The sequence below is a fragment of the Ambystoma mexicanum genome, chromosome 11 (assembly GCF_040938575.1).
Source record: "Ambystoma mexicanum isolate Mex_15411 chromosome 11, UKY_AmexF1_1, whole genome shotgun sequence".
NCBI classification, from domain to species: domain Eukaryota; kingdom Metazoa; phylum Chordata; class Amphibia; order Caudata; family Ambystomatidae; genus Ambystoma; species Ambystoma mexicanum.
The window spans coordinates 1,014,835,516-1,014,843,890 of NC_090934.1; positions in this window are offsets into that span (position 1 = coordinate 1,014,835,516).

An 8,375-nucleotide genomic window follows, 5' to 3' on the forward strand; every position below is an offset into this window, starting at 1 on the left:
TTACCCCTTGCTCTCTTTGCTTTGCAAAACTCACCTGGAGGAGATCATCATTTGACTCTTCATGAAATTGTTACTGGCTAGAGAATGCATGCACCTCTAGCACGTACACTTTCTGATGCTAAACCTTCTTCTAACATTCTGGCAGAGGAGTTTCATAAGTACCTCAGAGAATTTAAAAGATTGCTTGCCTATATATCCCAACAGACAAATTCAAGAATACAGATAGAGCAAGCAAGTAAAATAAATAGTGGTGAGCAGGCAAGGGAATTTCGGCAAGCAGCAGTTCTCTATCCAGTAGACAAGATTTTTTATCAAAAACCATGTCAGAAAGTGGAAATATCATTTTACTGGTGCGCATACAGTAATATACTCAACACGAATAGCTGTCAAGGTTGCTGAGGATGGGTTCATCTCGCCGATGTGCGCAGGGACAAGAGCACGAGCTCCCCCAACGAAGAGGGGCAGGGCGTAATGTGATGGGGAGTATGCATCAGCTCTCATTCGCTTTTTTCTCAGCAATAAGGTTTTATAGGAGACCAACAAGGGAAGAAGGAGAGGGTGTTTTGCAGGACAATGTTATTATAAACAGACAGCACTAAAGTATATTCTATGAAGTGTAACAATATTAACATGCATTAGTATAGGATTAATATTATTACTATGTTTTTCCTTAAAGAAAGAATTGGTATATGTTCAAATATTAGTGTGAACACAGCAAAAAGAAATGTGTTAAATGAAGAGGAATTCCATCATGACACTAAAAGGAGGCAGGAGATAACATCAGGGAATGTCTGGTACAACTAAATGTTATGTGCGGGGAGAGAATGGGCAAACGGTACATGTTACGTCTACTCACTAATCCCACATCTAATAGGGACACCCACGCTCTTCTTGCCTCAGGCTGTATCATATGAGGAATAGGGGTGTCACGGTATTAGTTTTATGACGGTACAATAACCTTCTTGCCAAATGACGGTATATCATGGTTATCGCAATATAGCAGGTGAAGTTAACTAATCTTAACAAATATTTTCTAAAAGGTCATAAATTGTCAGAATTATCATCACAAACAAAACCAGGCACCCAGGGCCAGAATTGGGCTTTTCAACATACTTTCCACTGAAATGCCACCCCTTGCTTCCACCAAACACAAACACACGTGTGGAGAGGAGGAGGGGGGGTGAGCCCTGCTGCGACTGGCAAAGCAAACTGAATAGTTTTTCTTAAGTGGTCATTTAGGCTGTTAGCTCCCCCACTGGCCACTGGTGAAGATGAACATGTTGCCATCTTGATAACCTGCATGCCACAGATCAATGGAGTCTGATGGTAGTATACGCTTGTGCGCATACACACACACACACACACACGCACACGCACTCTCTCTTTACGTTACAGCCTTTAGTTTACTTGCGGGCCAAAAGGTGTTCAGTAATCACGGACATGTTACCCTTTGGTATGGCAGCAGGGAATACCCACAGAGATGAGTAAATTTCGCAGTGTGACTTATTATATGTAAATTCAATGATAGAACCAGGGAAATCCCCTATTGTCATATGTTTAGAAAACATCCATTATAAATATATAAACCCCAAAGCCGCCAACCCAAGGTAAACCCTTTTCCTTCTTGGCACTGCATTTATTCTTCCTATTGCTAACATATTGATTTTGTGACAGGCACGTGTGGTTTATGGAATGGCATTAAAAACTGCTCCAACTGAAACTACTTGGCAGACGGCACATCCAACAGTGCAAGACCAAGACTGTGCAGCACTTGCTTACTGCAACCTTTCCAAATCAGATTGAGAAGCACACTTAACGGTATGAACGGTATACCGGTATAAACAATGTGACGGTTATTATTCAATTAAGTGGTTCACGGTATCTTTAACGGTATACCGTAATACCGTTACATCCCTAATGAGGAAGCAGGATGCCTAATGCACCCATCCCTCTACAAAACTAGAGGTCTATTTCAAGGAGCAGGTGTTTCTGTTCAGTGGGTGGATGAAGAAAAGGTTTACATAGATAATTGCATGCAACTTGACAAGATGGCTGAAAAAAGAGAAACCCAAATGATGATAGTAGATTATATAACAGAATACTCTAAAAGGGGGGGAGCAAATGATTAGTGAACACAAACAACTGCAGTGTGTGGATAAAGAGGGATGTAGTATCTCCTGATGTCAAACAAGACCATTAATGAGAATAATAGGGGCAGTGTGGTATGCTGGCCAACGGAACGGGGGAATAATGTAGTGTTGTGCTGAAGCTTTGGTAGGATTCAAACAAAATGTGGTGTCCAAAGTAAACAATAGCTGAATTGAAGTTTGGGGGAAGTATGTACATGCATTGACCTGGCTAGGTGAAACTCATCAACTAGTTTACATAAAGAGCTTTACACGATTCCCTCTGTGTTTTAGGTGCAGTGGATCCATCCATCTGGGAACTAACACTGACTGTGCTAAGGTGATAAGGAGTGTGGCACAGATGCAGGGGACAGCTGCCATAATGGACCTATGATGGGCATGTGGATCAAAGGCCTATGCTGAGCTTCCTCCTGATTGGAGTGGGATTTGTGTGATTGTTACACTGCACAGCCCTGCCCTGGTAGTGCCCTGAAGCAACAACAACATGGGATTTTTGATAAAGGAGCAGTCAGTCGGGCTGAAGGAAAAAGTGGTGCAACAAGACAAGGAGCAAACAATACGAGGATTACGGAACAGAAAGAGGAGAGCAAACAACTATTGGTCTAAAAAGAGTGCAGAAAGTTTGGCAGCAATTCCTGCAGAGTCTTTTCCAAGGCAACCACTTTTTTCATGTCCTTATTAATTCCAGGTGTGCAAACTGCAGCTAATGCCAAGTAGCTACAACTAACCAGGTATGAGTTACTATGCCTGGCCAATTTAAAAGCAAAGGGCCTAAACACAGTAAAGGAAGATCTGAGGGTGCTACGTTTATTGGCACTCCAGAATAGGTACATGTTAGACCGTCTCATTGCCATAGAGGGAGGAGTTTGTGTCAAGATAGGCAGAAGCTGATGTACCGTAGTGCCCAACGGAGAAGCATCAAATGGAACATTGAGTGCAGCCTTGTCGCCCACCCTTTTTAATATCTATGTTCAGCCACTAGTTTGCCTTATCCGCTCCCATCGTTTCCGCTGTTACTCATACTTCACAAGTGTCTTGCGCTGGTCGGGGAGTGGATGAGTGTGAACTGGCTCAAACTGAACGTGTAAATGTCTGTTGTGTAGGAGCACACCCTTGTATGTAGTATAAGGTCAACATTTTTAGGGAAAGTCAGTCAGTCAACATACTTTTATTTGACATCGAAAACATGATTCCATAGCACTATAAAATATATCAGATAAAAATCATCATAGTTTAGAGGAGTATTTTGCCAAATCAATTCTGGTGACAATACAAATCATATTATGTCAAAATCAACTTTCAAATAAACCCCAAGGAGGAGAGCATAGCTCGCAGCCTCTGCATTTCCAGTGGTTTCAATGAAATTACGGGTGCAATTTGATTAGCTTCCTTTTTAACAACCAGGATCTGTAAGTATATCTGGCCACTGCAAAGACTACAACGTGCTTTGTCTTAGGAATCTCGTTGCTGATTTGGTTTCGCTCATTCCAGCTTCTCTCAGCACAAGATTTAAATACACTTGTCTCATATGTTTAATTTTCTTGCATATCATTGTTTCTGCTTCCCCCCACACAACACACATTTGTCAGAATTCAATTCTTTCCAATTGGCCGTGAAGCTTGGCACTTCGAGGGTCCCCAATCTCGCTTGTAAATAGAGAGATTTTTCATAAGCGGGTGAAATTAAATCTTGGAATCGAGAAACGGAATCAAAAGCTGTCCTCAGGTCCAGGAAAATAGCATAAAATTTCATGTGCTTCAGCACCGTATATTTTTGAATAAGCATATTCAATAAAAAAACAGTGCTCAGTTCCCCTATTTTTCTGGAAGCCTGCCTGCAAATTACTTATAACCGTATTATTGTCAGCCTAGAGCTGCAATTTCTTTAAAATAATTTTGCCAAACAATTTACCAGCACTATCAAGAAGGGATATTGGTCAGTAATTAGCTGGGTTTTCCCTCCCGCCTTTTTTATAGATGGGAATTATAGTGGCCGTGCGCCAAGACTCTGGGATCATGCCCTTCCTGATAATTGCATTAAATAGGGCCGGTGCCCAGATACCTACTTCGTCCTTAAATAAATCCGCTGGACTAAGATCTGAACCATCAGCTTTCCCCCCATTCTGGGTGGTGATTGCCTGTACTACTTCCTCTTATGTCATACTCTCAACGCCGTCATTCGAGTTATAAACTTCCTTAGACAGTGCCTCTGTGGCGCCAATGTCCACCTCCCCACCATGTAGGATCTCAAAGTGGGATCTCCATTTCTCTCCCCCTATACAATTTCTATTTCTATATATTCATAAAGCGCCAAAGCCCTCAGGCATCCAGGCAAGAGACAAACAAGCAAGGACAACACAAAATACAATAGCAAAATAGCAGTTAATAGCAGGTAATCAAGACCCTAACTAAACAAATAATCTGGTCTTCAGAAGTTTTCTGAAAGTAGGATGCTTTCTCTCCTTTCTTAGTGACTCAGGGAGCTCGTTCCAGGCCTCTGACACCCGAATGAGGAAGGAACGACCATTCCCCCAGGCTCTCTTGAACTGACAAATCTTTAGAATACATACCTCTGTTGAGGGTAGGCTTCTGCTTGGTTTATAGATCTCCACTTCTCCTTTATCGTGGGGCAGCCTCAAAGAGGCATTTATGTCCCAACATCAGCATCTTAAAGAGAACTCCAGCTGCCATGGGAAGCCAGTCGAGCTCTCTACGAGCAATTTTGCAGATTATACGTCAGCTTCATTTTGGAGCTTCTGCAGTTTATGAATTCATTCCTTGCTGGCTCCCCCTAACAAGGAGGTCAAATAATCGAGCTGCGGTAGAATAATGGCTCGAACAAGCCTTTGCAATTTTTCCTCTGAATCATTGGACAGATCTGTCTCAAAACTCTTAGGTAGTAGTTAGAATTTCTAACTATATAATTCACGTGGACATATGCGTTAAGCGTGGCTTCCATAAAGGTACCAAGTGTTTTGACCTAACCGGCCACCATGACAAGGCCTCCATTTATATAAAAACTTGAGTATTCCTGTCCTAACTTCTCACGAGCATGCTTAGACGCATACACCATGAGCTCTGTTTTGCCGGCATTTAAGCATAACCAATTAGCAGCTATCCAATTTTTAATAAACATGTAGATTTCATCAAATTTTCCCTGGTCATCTACGAAGTCTCCACTAAGTTCAATGGAGAGTTGAAAATCATCCGCATAATTGGCGAAAAATACCCCCAATCTCTCTATTTCCTCACATAATGGCTGGATATAGATATTAAAGAGAGATGGGGACAGACATGTCCCCTGCAGAACTCCACAAACAATAGGTTCAGCATCAGATGAAGTATCTCTCTAGTGGATCCTGGACTTTCGACCACCAAGGAATGATTCAATCCATGTCACCGCCTCTATAGAAAAACCCCTGATGTCAACCAATCTACGCAACAGATTTTTATGGTCCAAAAGATCAAAAGCTGCTGATAAGTCAAGCAAAATCAGCAGTCCCGATCCACTCCTTTGTAGGGCCGATAACATATGAGTTTCGGTCCCATGGGCATATCGAAAGCCATACTGTTTCTTATGAAGGCGACCCGAGGCTTCCATATACGACTTTAGTTGCAGTGCAGCCACCTTATCAATGATTTTAAGAAGAAGAGGGGTATTGGTTATGGGCCTCAAATTAAAGGGGTCCTTCTGACCCAGCCCTTGCTTCTTTAAGAGAGGGGTAACTACTACATCTTTGATAGCTGTAGGTACATAACAGTGGTCAAAGGAGGCATTAACAAACCTACGTAGAAATGTCGCATAAATGTTGTGATGTTCTAAACTAACCTTGGAAGGTAGCAAATCTCCAGGACAGCTAGTGGGATGCATATGCCTCAGAATATCAACAACCTCTATGTCCATAATAGCAGAGAAATGGAACTCAGCAAAGGAGTCTGCTATTTCCTGTTACTTTATTCCCAACTGGACTAAGGGATCAATCACTTTTTGTTCCCTTCTGCCTATGGTTTTGAAGGTATTCAGGTTATTCAATTGATGCAGATCCTTGCGTATTCTCGCTCGAGCTGACGCAATTTTAACTGCAAAAGTATTTTGAGCCCTTGTGCAGTCATCTTTATCCGGGTTGATATTTTGGCTCAGGGCATTAGGCTTTTCCCATGTCCTGAACAATTTGAAAAGCTCTTTGGTTTAATTTCCGGCTTTATTAATCTGCTCATTATAATGATTTTGTATTAACTTCTTGTATTTTACATTTATATTCTTTCTCCCTGAGTTTCCACTCCTCTTTATTCTTTTGTACTTTATCCTTAAGCCAATTGTGTTCAGCCTGTCTTTTCCTTTGTTTAGGCCGGGTGAGTTCCGGGGTAAACCTCTTCTGATGGTTTGAGTGTTCTCTCACACTGCTAAGTTTAATTGGAGCAATCCTATCTAGCAGTAATTGAAGGTGCGTATTATAGTTCTTTGCTAGAAGGTCGGGAAGGTCTATGTCGGTAGTATGCAACATCAGATTACTCATAGACACGGCCAGATCGTCTGGCTTAATAGTTCGGTAGTTTCTCCCAAGAACCTTGCGGGATACCTCATGTTTATAACAGGGAGGTTCTGGGACTTGCATCAAACTCGTAAGACAAAAGTGGTCAGACCACACACATGGAGTAGTGATTACATCTGTTAGTGTTATGTTTTCACTAGCAAGCCAGTCTAAGGTATTACCCTTTATATGTGATGGATCGGAATTATGTAAAGAAATATTCATATTGTTTAGCGATTGTTCCAGGTCTAGAGCTCTCCTGTCTCTTGGATCTCCTTTCCATAAATTTAAATCACCCAACAGAATTATAGCACAGTTTGTTTTCTGCAAAGAAGATAACAAATAAGTAATATTTTCATTAAATAAAGGCATCTCACCCGGAGGCCTATGGAGTAATATAAAATGGACACTATTATTCTGATTAGGAGCAATTTTATTATGTAATAACTCACATCCTTCACAATCCCCTTTAGCCTCATACATGCCTACATTTTCTTTACAAATAATAGCAACCCCGCCTGTGACTCAATTTTTTCCCAAAGAAGACATAACCCGGCGGGGTCACTTGCTCTATTACAGGGCCATGAGATTCCAAAAGCTAGGTTTCCGTAAGGCACATTATGTCAACCTTGTTGTCTACAATATAATCGCACACATCAATGGTGTGCTTGACAAGGGACCTTGTGTTGAGAAGGGCCAAGTTGAGAGATCTGGTTGAATTGTTCGTTTTACAACTGTTTGAATTACAATTGACCTTTTCACAATTGACCAAATTGTGAAGGTCAATTGTAACATATATGTGGGGGGAAACCCCCACAGCCCCCCGCCCAACGCCAAACCCCCCAAAACCCATATATATGAGTGAAATGAGCAATATTTGGGTCAATTGTATGGTCAATATTTGGGTCAATATGTGAAAAGGTCAATTGTGACCCTTTAAATTCGGTCAATTGTTCATTCGAACAATTGTAAACGAACAATTTGGGTAATACCGAGAGATCTTACCCTAACATTAACCTGTCCTTTTCGAGGTTCAATAATCACTTGTAAATCTTTCTGCTGGACACCTGTTTCCTAACGTTCACGCCTTGCCACCACGCCAAAAACGTTAACGCGAGGCGTGTGGGATAGCTATGGGGTAAGATGCATTCTATCGTAGACTAGTGTAGAACAGCTGGTCCCTGACTCACCGGCGCTGACGTGCCTGACAATTAACTAAGTACGTGCTGGAGCTAGAAAACTACAGGGAGTTGTAGTTCAAAAGCACAGAACAATAGTGGAATGCCCAATAAACCCCAGAACAGCGTAAATGCTTTGAAAATTACTCATTTCAGATACAGACTAAAAAAGAGAAATTTCAAAAGTCAATTCTAGCATTTCACCCAAATAAATAAGTGTGCAAATGCAAATTACATGGCCTAAATACAAATCCTAAGAGCTCATACAACACAGGGGCTATTAAAGATACAATGACCCTCATTACGGGTCCGGCGGTAGGTTGCCGCCGGACTCGTAATATATTACCGGCGCCTGACTTCCGTTAACACCGGGGTATTCCGACCCCAGCCGCCGGGAAGTCAGGCGCTGGTAATTTTGTGAAGTTTGCTACCTTTTGTACCACAATGCCAATTTGAACACACAAAGGAAAATGGTCACTCTCTATTTTTTTGTTGGATTTCAAAATACATGACCTTAAT